This window comes from Gymnoscopelus microlampas, assembly GCF_963454915.1.
Source record: "Gymnoscopelus microlampas genome assembly, chromosome: 9".
Taxonomy (NCBI): Eukaryota; Metazoa; Chordata; class Actinopteri; order Myctophiformes; family Myctophidae; genus Gymnoscopelus; species Gymnoscopelus microlampas.
Window position 1 is genome coordinate 5,141,930 of NC_139946.1, and position 13,090 is coordinate 5,155,019.

The window sequence follows — 13,090 nt, forward strand, 5'->3', positions numbered from 1 at the left end:
TTTGCTTTTCTCATGCTTATCAAAAGCTGGGTGACTGAAATTCTTTGTCCCTGTATAAAAGGCGCTGCTTTTATCCGCCAGATTGGGATGTTCACAGCATATTTTGCACCACATCACGATGCGTTCATCATCGGTGACGAGTGCATGTAATGCAGCCAGCAGCTTGCTGTGTGTGCTGTGTCAGGATTCGAGGCCACACTCAGACATGTGCAGCATGCGTCCCCTCCGCCTCTGCCCATGGGTGTGTATGGGACACGTATGCAGAGGTGGACAAAGTACTCGACCCTAGTACATGAGTAAGAGTAGAGATACCCATGCTCAAATTTACTCCACTACAAGTAGAAGTAGCTCAGTCAAACTGTTACTCAAGTAAGAGTAAACAAGTAATTGCTTTTAAATATACTTAAGTATTCAAAATGACATGCTTTTAAAAAATACTTGAAGTACAAGTAAAAGTAGCAGTACATTTCTTAATTTTTATATTGATGAATTGCTGTAATGTTTTCAAAATGATTTCATAGGACCTTGTAACCAGGGGTGTAGTGGAGGGGGGACGCGGGGGAGCGGCGCTCCCTCACTTCTTTTTTTCTTCTGTTTTAATTTTAATTTTTCATACATTTTTTAATCATGGGGGCGGGGTGCGCTCGCTCACTTCCAAAATTAGCACTACAACACTGCTTGTAACTCTTGTTTCAGAGAAGTAACTGCATGGACTGATGTGCTTGCTTGTAGAATCACTGTGTTATACAAAAGCCTGCAGAAACACCTATAAAAACATAGAAAAGAATGAGGAACCAGAACAAAATATTTGTACTCCTATACACCCATACAAGATGTAATAATACAGAATCATTGAATTAGTATGATTACTAGATTAACATCAAATATATTGCTTTTGCATACTAACAAGTGTAAAAGAAAGGCTTAACAAGGGGGTCGAGTGCCATGTAGTAGCCATGTTCGATTCTGCTTCGATAACTGGATGTTGTACGACGAAGTATATGTCCAGCTTAACCACCCCAGAGCTGCCTTCCCCTTGGATCTGGTCCAATTTAAACAGCATTTCTCAGTAATATGGCAAAGGATTAATTAAGGAGCTGTGTCAGTGTCCTAACAAAGCAAGGGGGTTGACTAGTGGTCACGTTGACGCATCACTCCAATGAACAGCAGCAGCCAGTGCAGTACAGGGTATCTACGTGAATAATTATATCTATGGAATACCACTACTAAAACTCCTCCAAAATTTTAAGCCACAGACCAGGGGTCATCACCATGTGACGGACATTTTTATCAATATTTTATTTTTGTCACGGAAATAAAAAATAACTGGTCAATGATTTTACCGGAAACTCAAACTAAATGTAAACTAATGGACTCGTAATGTGCAATAGTGTCTATGCCAGTGTGCTACACATTTTAAAACTATTAGACTAGCATGTCTGCATAAACACTAGTGCCACAAATACTGAGCCCCCCCCCCCCAACAGTTTCATTGTGGCCATGAGATCTATTTAGCCACTGGCTTTTCATCTTATTATAGACCCCTAATTCAAATAATACAAAGATAATAAGTCAATAGTTTAATATGTATAATTATGAAAAAAGTGTAATGCACACCAAGCAATAATACAAACATTATTTATGATCGACATACTGATGATTGCACTTGACTTGATATTTTTATATGGCAATGGTTGAAATTTCAGTTCCTTAGTTTATTTATTTTTCTCAGTTCTCTGTCTGCTGGAAATGTTTAGTCAAACGACGTGTGGTTTGTCCGCAAGTTCTCTTTTTTCACCATCACTGTGCAGTTTTCGCTGATGAGACAAATACTTACAGTAGAATAATGATGAGAGAGCTCTATCCAGTTCCATGTATGGTATACAAATACATATGGCTGAGATAAATGGTAAAATGGTAAATGGTGCATTTATATAGCGCTTTTATCCAAAGCGCTTTACATAGATTGTGCATTACATTCACCCATTCACACACACATTCACACACACATTCATACACCGATGGCAGAGGAAACCATGCAAGGCACCAACCTGCTCATCAGGAGCAATTAGGGGTTCAGCGTCTTGCTCAAGCAAACTTCAACACTAACTCTGGGGGAGCTCTCCAGCCCGGGGTCGAACGGTTTCCAGTTCACTCTACCCCTGAGCCACTGCCGCCCCCGAGATTTCAGTTCCTTTTTCTCTGTCTGGTGGAAAGGTCTAGTCAAATGATTTATGGTTTGTCAGAATGAAAGTGTCTTTCCAAGTTCCCTTTCTTCACTTACTGCATAGCTGTTGCAATTCTTTTTCCCATCAAATATAATGTGTTGTATACTATGTCTTTTGTCTCATGACGTCTGTTCCCAAACTCATTCAACTGATGTCTTGTCTCATTAGATGTGGTTAAAAAATAGTAGTAGCTTAATAAACAGGTAACACATGTGTACCAATGATATGCTTCCAGGGTCAATCCAGTGTTAATTCACACTGCCCCACTCATTTGTTAGTTTCAAGAGTTGTGGTTTCTGTTAAGGTGAACAAGTATTCATGTTGATGAGAAAGTCTCAGACCATGTGTAGGTGGTATGATGTAAGGTATGCCAGTGTAACAATGAAATGATTAAGGCAGCTATTAGCAAAGTATTACTTCTAGCTGTCTGTCTTGTCTTGCATCCTCACCTGAGGCAATCATGTACGGGTACCAACACAACAAATCTCCTGCAACATATTAATGAGCAAGTCATCCCGACACTTTAATTCCCTTAAACGTTTTTCATTTTTTTATTTATCTATATGGACATTTTTTTATTTTTTTTTATTTCATGTATTAAAACATATTGGAATTGTTTTAATTGATGAAGTTTTTTTTTAATATATTTTGAAATAATAGATATGTTTTTTAAATGTAGGAAACAAAAACAAAGGGGGGTATTTACTCGCGACCCATAAAAATGTGTCCCAAACATGGGTCCCGACCCACTGTTTGGGAAACAGTGCTCTAGACTCTAATCACACACAGTTTATTCATCTCAGCTGTGTCTCTTTCTCTGTATGTGGTTTTGCATCCTGAATGCGCACACACATGCACAAGCGCATAATGTAAAGTGCACATAAAATAAAGTGCTTACCTTATGGTCAAGGATGTTACAATTATGTACGGTTCCTCATAAATACCCGCTTGTTCCGTATTGTTCAATAAAAAGCATTTTAATCCGATCGGTGGCCGTTTTCTCCATATTCCTCCATACTTACAACTACGCGACCCTATTGTTTGGGAGGTGTATTGCACTCTGATTACATTATAACTCTATGAGAAAATAGCCACTGATCGGATTAAAATGCCTTTCATTCAACTACACGGACGATACGGGTGCTTCTGAGGACCCGTACATAATTGTAACATCCATGACTATGAGGTCAGCACTTTATATTTGAAATATGAACGTTTATGTAGATGTACGGACTGTAAATGGAGAAAGTGCAAACACCAGGTTGAAGTTCAGCCATGACGAGCGTCATGTGAACCATGGCTCTAATGAACCAGGCTTATTGAACAGCCGAGAAACAAAGCTGCACATTTAAGCACATAGAATAGAAGTTGTGCTGAAGTCTGTGTCACATGTCCTCTAAGGTTTTCTGTAGCTCAATAACTAGAAATAATTTTAAAAACAGAACAAAAACACATTCCAGCGAGCCTACGTTACTGAGAGCTTTGTGACCCATAGAAAGCTGTTACCCTAGGCCGGAGCTGTTTCACAGGAGAGCAGAGAACACGGGCGGCCCGATTCATACTTCATATGACGCACTTACAAGCTCACTACACGTCACATAGTGCTGTAAAGTAACAAAGTACTTTTACTCAATTACTGTACTACTTAAGTACACTTTTAAGGTATTTTTACTTTTACTCTACTCCACTACATCTCAGAGGCAAATACTGTACTTTTACTCCACTACAATTATTTGAAAACTTTAGTTATTTTGTAGATTTTGATTATTATTACTAAGGTACAGGTCGATTTTTAAAGAAGGGTACCCCTGGAGAAAATGTATGTGCCCTGATCTAAAATGCCATGACCCTCCCTTTGACTAAAAAAAAATCAATGACCCTCCCCAAGTGATTAAAAAAAAAAGATTAACCCTCCCCGCATATAGGAGTGTCACGATATATTGTCCCACGATATAGATATAGCCTCAATGGCGTAACGTCATAGAGGCCAGTGGGGCCATGGCCCGGTCTGGAAAACTCTGCTCCCCCACTGCCCCCAGGGGAAAAAAAAACAAAAAATATACATAACAACATTAGCACCCCCTCACCCATTCTGTTGTAGCCGAACCACCGGAATTCGCCTTTGTTTTCAAATCGGGCTTATTTGCATTCGGCCGGATAGTTAATGGGTGGCCATTAAAAACCGGTTTCCCCGTCAAACCAGTTCTCTTGCCAGGTAAACAGTATAAAGCAGGGCCAGAAATAGCTCCACATTTCATTATTGTTGTGACTTGTGACTACTCTACTACTCTACAACATGAAGAAGCCACCAACCAAAAAAACGATTCGTCCAGAGCAGCATGCTACTACACTTCGCCGCCAGCTCCAGCAAGACACCAGCACAGGAGGACAGCAGCAGTGCCAGGACACCAGCGCTCATCACCGAGCCAGCGGTGACGACTGCCCCACCAGCGGCTGCTGGGGGGCCAGTGGGGCCACAACCAGCAGCGCCCACCACAACACCAGACCCGCCGCCACCACCAGCAACCATCGCCGCGGCCAACAGCACCATACCAGTGCGCCCCTGCTCCCCGGATTCCAGCGGCGCAGTTGCGCCTACAGACCTCTCTGCTATCGACGAGCCAACAACTCAACCCAAAATAAGCCGCTTCCCAACTACAACGATCAACGGACGCTCCAGGTGCTTTTCAAAATGCTGTGATCATGTGTGATTTTTGATGCTGTGTTTTGCAAGACCTGTCGGCATTTTGCGCCTTAGCATTCAGAGAACGCATTTACGCATGGTGGCTTTTCAGCCTGGAAACGCACAGGCGTTGCTTTTACGACGCATGAGAAGAGTGACCTACATAAAGAAGGACTACAAAGATACCTGGGATACATACTAGGCTGCTATATGTTTGCACTGCAGTGCACTGTATTTGATTTGTTAACTTTGCTGTTGTAAATACACTTTTGAGAATAAAAAAAATCACACCCTGTGTGAAGGAAGCGGTGCCTTTGGGGCGGGGCTTAACTCATTTCAGTTCGTCCCTATTGGTGGTCTGAGTCCACTTACCAAATTTGTACTTGGTAGCATGCTGCAAACTGGAATGATGGCTGTTTAAAGCCCAGCCAATGGGCAGACAGAGGGGGCGGGGCTTAAGTAATTACAGTTCGTCCCTATTGCTGGTTTTAGTGCATGTACAAAATTTGTACTCCGTAGCATGCTGCGAACTTGAGTTATGGCTGTTTGAAGGCCAGCCAATGGGAAGACAGAGGGGGCGGGGCTTCAGCAATTCATGCTGGTCCCTATTGGTGGTCTAAGTCCACATACCAAATGTGGACTTGGTGGCATGCTGCAAACTGGAGTTATAGCTGTTTAAAATCCCGTGCTCATACGGGCGGACGGACATAACATACGCTGGGGGTCCCTGGACCCCGCTTTGATAACTTCATCAATTCAGAATTAAGACACAATTAAGAATCTGGCCCGGTCCACGTTAGGACCCACCATACGCTAGTGTATAGCCTATAGCCTTTTTAATATATAATAATCACAGTTATTATTAATCATGTCTTCCATCATATTCAAGATATTTTGGAGAGAAATAAAACTCAGACTCCAGTCACTTTCAGTTTAAAGAACTGCAGAGGGGAGGTGTTGTGTGTCAGCTGATGCTCGTTGACGCTTGTTAATGTGACATGCGTCAAAGCAGTTATGCCAGTCTGCACTCTCAAATAGGCCTACATCTAATCTAAGATTGTTTACATGGTATTATACTGTATCTGGTATTATAGATTGTTTTTGAGCTGTTGGAAATAACTAGAATGCACTTGGTTCGTAAAGTCCAGATGACAAAAATATTTGTGGAATTTATAGTAATTATATTTGTTATATTAGTGTCTATCTGTCCTCTGAAACAATGGGTTTATAGTTAGTGAGAACTTCACTTCTCCCTTAAGCTTGCATATTTATTTGTGTGTACAAAGCACTTTGTAATTGTTTTTTGTAAGTGCTTTATAATTGTTATTTTAAACTAAAGATGGCCAATGTTGATGATACATGAGAAAAGAACATTAATAATGTATCATGTCGATATCATATGCCCAACATCATGTATGTATCGTGAAATTAGTGTTATCTTGACACCCCTAAATACAACATGACATTTAAAATTGATAATATGTCCGATGTTTTGCTTTCCACATTGATTAGAACATTACTGTATTACTGTAGTCAGTCTTGCTAAATGCACAGTGTAGTGTCTGTAGTGGTAGCAGATAGGGGTGTCACGATACGCCTAATCCACCATTCGATTCGACTTTCGATTTTAAGGTCACGATTCGATTCGATTTTCAATACGATATATATTTTTAAAACTTCCTTTTTTTCAGCTTTGAGGGCTATATGATTATTAATTTAGGCTATTGTCTTGATTTGTAAAGAAAAACACATGTTTCTCAATAAGTCCCTTTTATTTGAATAATATCAAATGAGAATGAGAATAACAAAAAGGGTTTTATGCCCTTACAACAACTGTCAGATTCTTCTTTAAGATGAGTTAACAACAACGTTCTTGTGAAGCTCTATATCTAAATAGAATCTAAATACAAAGTTGAACATGTAAGAAAAAAGGATCCAAAGACAACTGTTATTTGGCTACATGTTCTTAAACATCTTAAAGTATATTCACATTGTTTGAACAGGTAAGAGCTTTAACAAACAAGAAATGTGAATAATAAGCTAAGCCAGGGGTCTTCAACAGGTTTTTTTTTTTTACCTTAACTCCATCCCTTTTCTGAGGTGAACTTTAGCCAAAAATAGCAGATCTACAAGCTCACAACGCCTCACGCTGCGAGGCGTTGTGAGCTTGTAGATTGGCTATTTTTGGCCGAGAGGTATATAGGTGTAGAGGGGAAAAAGAGAAGACGGAGCAACTATCAATGTGGAGCATAATGGACAAACGGTAGCCGTTTTGTCAACAACGTGTCGGGTGCCCTCATAATTCACTGGGAAGCCAAAATATTGTCAGACTTTTGACTTAAAGGAAGCGGGAGGGTTTTCCAATTCTTCCGTTTGCGTATTATTATCATTACCATCGCTGGCTTCAGCAGTGTCCATGGTGAAATGTAAAGTAGTAGCCTAGTACAGACACAACGCTACAGCGGTCTCTCTCTCTGTCTCCTCCAAACTCCTCTGTGGTGTGTGTGTTTGTCCTGTCATCTTTTTTTCCTCCCCCGACGTAAGCACGCATGCGCGATGCACGGAAAAACACAACAACGGCTCGAGCATGGCTTCACCCGGACGTGCAATCGGATGTGTGCATGCGCCGGAGTATTTTTGTTTTTATTAACCCTTGAATCGCGATACGGCTTTTGATTTCGATACGCTGTACCGTACATCATTTTCGATTCGATTTCGATACGTATCGAGTATCGTGACACCCTTAGTAGCAGAATGGACAGTGTTCTAAACTTACATGTGGGAAACCCATTGAATCCCATAATTATTAACTACGGTGACTACACTGTTGCCTACTAGGGTTGGCCAACCGGTAACCGTTAACCGCTAACCGTTAAGAAATTGGCAACCGGTTAACACTAACGGCTAATGGTGAACCGTAAAAAAAAAAAAACATTTTATTTTGAAGGGCCAAGTCTACACCTGCAGCCACACGTGTCTTCCACTACACTAACAGTACTAGTAGTAAACACAACAAAATGAAGCGCGCAAAGAGAAGTGGTGTTTGGGATAGTTTCACCCAAAATAATGATGAGGTTACTTGTAAATTGTGCAGCGCCAAGATGAAATATACCTCTAGTACATCCGCGATGCAATATCACCTGCGTCACAAACATGGAGCTTCGTCGCAAAGTTCGGGAACCGGAGTTCAACCAACTTTGCCCTCCATCATAGCGGGGAAACGGTGTGATGCACGGAGGACAGAGGATATAACCCAGAAAATCTGTGTGATGGTCGAAAAAGATATTCTGCCCCTCAGCGTGGTCGATGGCGAGGGCTTTCAGGAGCTGCTGTGCTATATGGAGCCCAATTACCACATCCCATCAAAACAGACTGTCACCCGTCGAATTGAAAAACATTTCAAAGAAAAAAAAGAGGAGCTAAAAACGCAACTGGATAGTGCTAGGTCTGTGGCTCTTACGGCCGACTGTTGGACGGCACTCACCACAGAGAGCTATTTGACAATTACGTGCCACTATATTGACGAGGAGTGGAACGTGAATTCAGCCGTCTTATTGACACAGAGTATGGCGGGCGACAGTGGGAAAGTGTGTGCATGTGTGCATGACAACGCAGCCAACGTTGTGGCTGCTAATCGCCCCGAACGGGTTGACTGGGACTCCGTTCTGTGTTTTGCACACACACTACAATTGGTGATTAACGATGGATTTAACCTGTTCATCCATCGGGTTATCGCTGCAGCAGGTCGGCTAGTCAGGCACTTTAACCACAGCACGGTGGCATCCAAGGCACTGGAGGCCAAACAAGAGTCAATGGGGTTGACTACTACTAATACTACTACTAATACTAGTACTACTACTAACAAGAATGACCACCACAAGCTCATCCAGTCATGCAAAACTAGATGGAACTCGGTGTGCGACATGTTCACAAGACTCCTTGAGGAACGGTGGCCAGTCACAGCAGTTCTGTCCGACCGCACAGTAACAAAGCTGCAAGATGCCAGAACCCTTGAGATCATTGATGTATACTGGCAGATCATGGAAGATGTTGCACCCGTGTTGGAGAAGTTAAAATGTGCGACCACTGCTATGTCAACAGAACAGGAGGTGTCGATTTCTAGCATTTACCCCATCACATTAAGCCTCATTAACACACACCTTAAGAGCGCCGAGGATGACAGCCGCAAAGTGGCAGAGTTCAAGGCCAAGGTTAGAAAGTCATTGAGTGATCGCATGTCGGTTGACAGTGACACGGATGAGTTCTTCGCAAAACCAGCGCTGATCGCCTCCGTCTTGGACCCTCGCCATAAACATCTCCGTTTTTTCACACCAAGGCAGAGAGAAAAGGCAACAGCAAAACTCAAAGAAATGTGCTACTGTCCATGTGGAAGTGACCGATGATGAAGGTGTGTACTGTGTATATCATTGTCTTAAAGTTTAATTTTTGTGTTATCCTTGTTAGCGCCATTGTATAATCGTACCGCTGTACTATTTGCAAATTGTTAATACAGTATTCAATCTGAATCAATCAAAGGTGAGCCTGGTGGCCCTGGCCCTGATGGAACGGATGAAGAGGAGGAAGAGGACGACGAGACTAGTCGGACGGGGGCTGCAGCTGCAGGCGGACAGCAGCGCCGCAAGGGCAGTGCCATGCTTATGCTCCTGGGAGACGACTACAGCATCCCCGGACAAGCTAATGAAGACTCGGCGGTAGAAGTCGAGAACTATATGAGACAACCCCCCCCCCCATTAGAGACCAACCCACTTCAATGGTGGAAAAATAATCAAGGGTGCTTTCCGAGGCTGGCTACATTAGCCAGGCGCTACCTGTGCATCCCTGGAACCTCGGTGCCCTCTGAACGGGTGTTCTCTGCAGCGGGTCTTGTAGTCAACAGACTGCGCACCAGATTAACCCCAGAGCACGTGGATATGTTGATTTTTTTTAACAAAAACCAGTAGACATTAAAGCAGAACGCTGTGATGATGAGGTAGGCCAGGTCTTTATTTTATGTTGTTAATCTGCTGCTACTGCTCATCCCCAGAGCTGGATGAATGTGTTTATGTTTTCGCCTAAGTATTTTGTTTTTCATTACTAGAAAGTTGGGCAACTATAGGCTATGTCATATTTATTTTTAATAAGCTATAGACCGCCAAAAGGCCAGGCCTGTTTATTTTATTGTCCACAAAAAAAAGTTCTTATTCCTCTCACAGCTGAATAATTCCGAGTTTCCAGCATGTTTTCGCCATGGTTTTTGTTTTTAATTGCTATGACGTTGTGCAATTGTTTAATTTTACTTTACTATTATACATGTTTAGTAGTTAGTTGTTTACATGCCACATGATGGGAGTTGATCTGAATGATTCTGTTCTGAAATCTGTAAGCCTCGCGGCTCGCGCTGCTGCGGCTTGTCAATGATGTCCTTTTTTGTTTTTTTGAAGCACATGTTCATGTTGCTGATTTAATTTATTTTGTACAGTTACGGTAGGCTAAATGAATCTTGTGTATGGTGGCTATGCTAAGGCTTATTTATAGTCTATATTCCGTCCCGTTTATTTCACAGCACTGCTCTAGAAATGTGATAAGAAAATCCTCCCGTTTCACTGGTGGTAAAATAAAACCATAATTCTTATGGGAAACAATTTGTTGTATTCTTCTTCCTCGTCTTTGTATTGGTATTTCTAATGTGTAAATAGTGCATTTTATTATGGAAAAAAACGCGGAGTATTTTTCTTTCTTTAATTGGTAAATAGCGCTTTTTTTTTTCTAACACATTCCCTTAACGGTTAGTGATTAATTAATCGGTAAGGCCTAACGGTAACCGGTTGATAAAATGTCTCCATTTGGCCAACCCTAAAAGACTTAAAAAAAAACCTGTCCTATAATGGAAACTGATATTCTCTCGAGTTTTCCTCTTGACATAACTGTATCTTAGGGCAGGGGTCTTCAACGTTTTCAGGCCAAGGACCCCTTGACTGAGGGAGAGAAAAAGCAGGGACCCCCATTGTATAAACATATTGTTTTTACATAGATTTCATAGGCAGCTTCATAGACTTGTTTGAAAGCACTATCATGTTGGATTCATGTTAATGTGTGTTTCCAGACATTTAACCATGCACTTAAACCTGGGCTAGTAAACCTGATATTTCACTCTGAACTTGCCGAAAATAGCAGATCTACAAGCGTGCAACGCCTCGCAGCGTTGTGTGCTTGTAGATCTGCTATTTTTGGCTAAAGTTCTCCTCAGAATAGTGATGCTTGCTGGTTAATGTAAAAATCACACAAAGATTCGGCGGACCCCCTGTAGTAACTCTAAGGACCCCCTAGGGGTCCCGGGCCCCCTGTTGAAGACCTCTGTCTTAGGGTTTCCCCCTAAGACAGAGGTCTTCAACAGGGGGCCCTGTTAAAAATGTACATATTTATGTAGTGTAATATGACATAAAATGTAAGGTGCTGTAAAGTAACAATGTAATTCAGGGGTTGCAACCTGTGGTTGTTCTAGTACGGTACATAAATATGTAAATCCTTCCCCCTAAGATACAGTATGTCATGAGGAAAACTTAACAGAATATCAGTTTCCATTATAGGACAGATTGACAATAACTTTATACTTGAACGTTTTAACCACTTGAACCCCAGCATCCCAAGACATTCACCAAAATAAAATAGCTGATCTACACGCTCAATGACAGGGCAGAAACGCTGTTCAAACAGAAGCATTTCATAATTACTACCTCCAGTTCTCAAAATAGTGGGGTCAAGAGACCCTCAGAGTCCCTTGAGAGGGTCCAAATGGACCCTTAATACAGGTCTGTGTTATCGGGTACATTTGCACTCACGACATGGATAACATGGAGTGGGAGTGAGTCATTGAAAAGACTGACAGACAGCCCGCTAAAATAACATGATACATTTGGTAAGCTGATTGTATGACGTTCTGTATAGTGTATATCTGTCAGTTTTCTTAAATGTCATCATGATTTGAGTGCGTGGGGATGAAACAAGCCATTGTACTTTTATGGGCGATCCAGTTTAGAGGACCTTATATTGTAAACTGTGCTTCTATGTACTTTTTCCATGTCTTTCTAAATAAAGTACTTCAATCAATCAATCAATCAATCAATCAATCAATCACACACACAGCCTACCGGGATAGCAGAGACGCGCAAGTGATCCGTTCGTCGTTCCGTTGAATCCGTTTGTACATGAGAAACGCCATTGTTGATTCGAGCTAACTTTCCCTGTTTCAACTTTCACCGTGTCTACCTTTCTGTCTGTTTTCCCTCAGAGTACTTCCTTATTTTTACCAAGATATATTTAAAGAAGGTAGGGTCATCTACGTCATTTCCGCTACCACGCAATTCCAGTCGGCAGATTCGTCGCACCATGGGAGGCAGACTGCAGCCGTGACTTCAGTGGAATGCATTGAAATGGACGAGAGACGGTGGACCAGCTTATGAACAAAAAATATCTATGAATGACTGAGACCTTTGTTAAGTAATCGCTTCTGGCAAATAAAAGAAGACATATCACACATTGTTTTCTGCTGTGTTGCTTTTCGATGTGTCCACTGTATAAGTTTATTGAGCTGTTTAAAGAGCACAAAGTGATACTGCCGAGACAGAAACCAGTGTTGCCATGTCCACTTATTATAAGCGACTTTGGGCTTATTTGTCTGTGAAGTTGCTTGTAAATATTGGTAGTTGCGGGTTGCGGTTTTATGGGCTTTTTTCTAAAGTGTAGTTGATTATTTGGACTTGGGCTTCACAATTTTAAAATTATTTTAACCAGTTATGTTTATGTCATGGTCATGGACCCTCAAATTAATATGTATTTGTCCCTAACCCCCATCTGAAAGTACCAGATTTGTGTTGTTAGTGTTTCAAAAATCCTCAATATTTCACATTTTACTTCAAGATTTAAAAAAAAATAGCAGATCTACAAGCTCACAACGCGTTGTGAGCTTGTAGATCTGCTATTTTCAATGTATACAGTAAAGGTTTAAAGTGCTCATAATGGCCTAGTGCAAGTCTTCAACAGGGGTCCGCAACGCCTAGGGGGTCCACGAGGTACTGCAGGGGGTCCGCGAAATTGTTTCTTGATTAGACAATAAAAATAAAAATAAATTATATATACATATATATATATATACAAATATTTGATATATATATATATGTTT

The 13,090-nt window shown here is 41.4% G+C and overlaps 1 protein-coding gene across 1 annotated transcript in view; it reads right to left on the minus strand.

Annotated features, from left to right (window-relative positions):
- The window catches only part of LOC311051780 (protein NLRC3-like), a 72,927-nt gene extending 60,750 nt beyond the window's left edge, over nucleotides 1-12,177 (minus strand). The window contains exon 1 of the mRNA XM_084066419.1: nucleotides 12,060-12,177. The gene's annotated coding sequence lies outside the window, so the exon portion shown is untranslated. The remainder of the gene's footprint in view (nucleotides 1-12,059) is intronic.
- Between the last annotated feature and the right edge of the window lie 913 nt (nucleotides 12,178-13,090).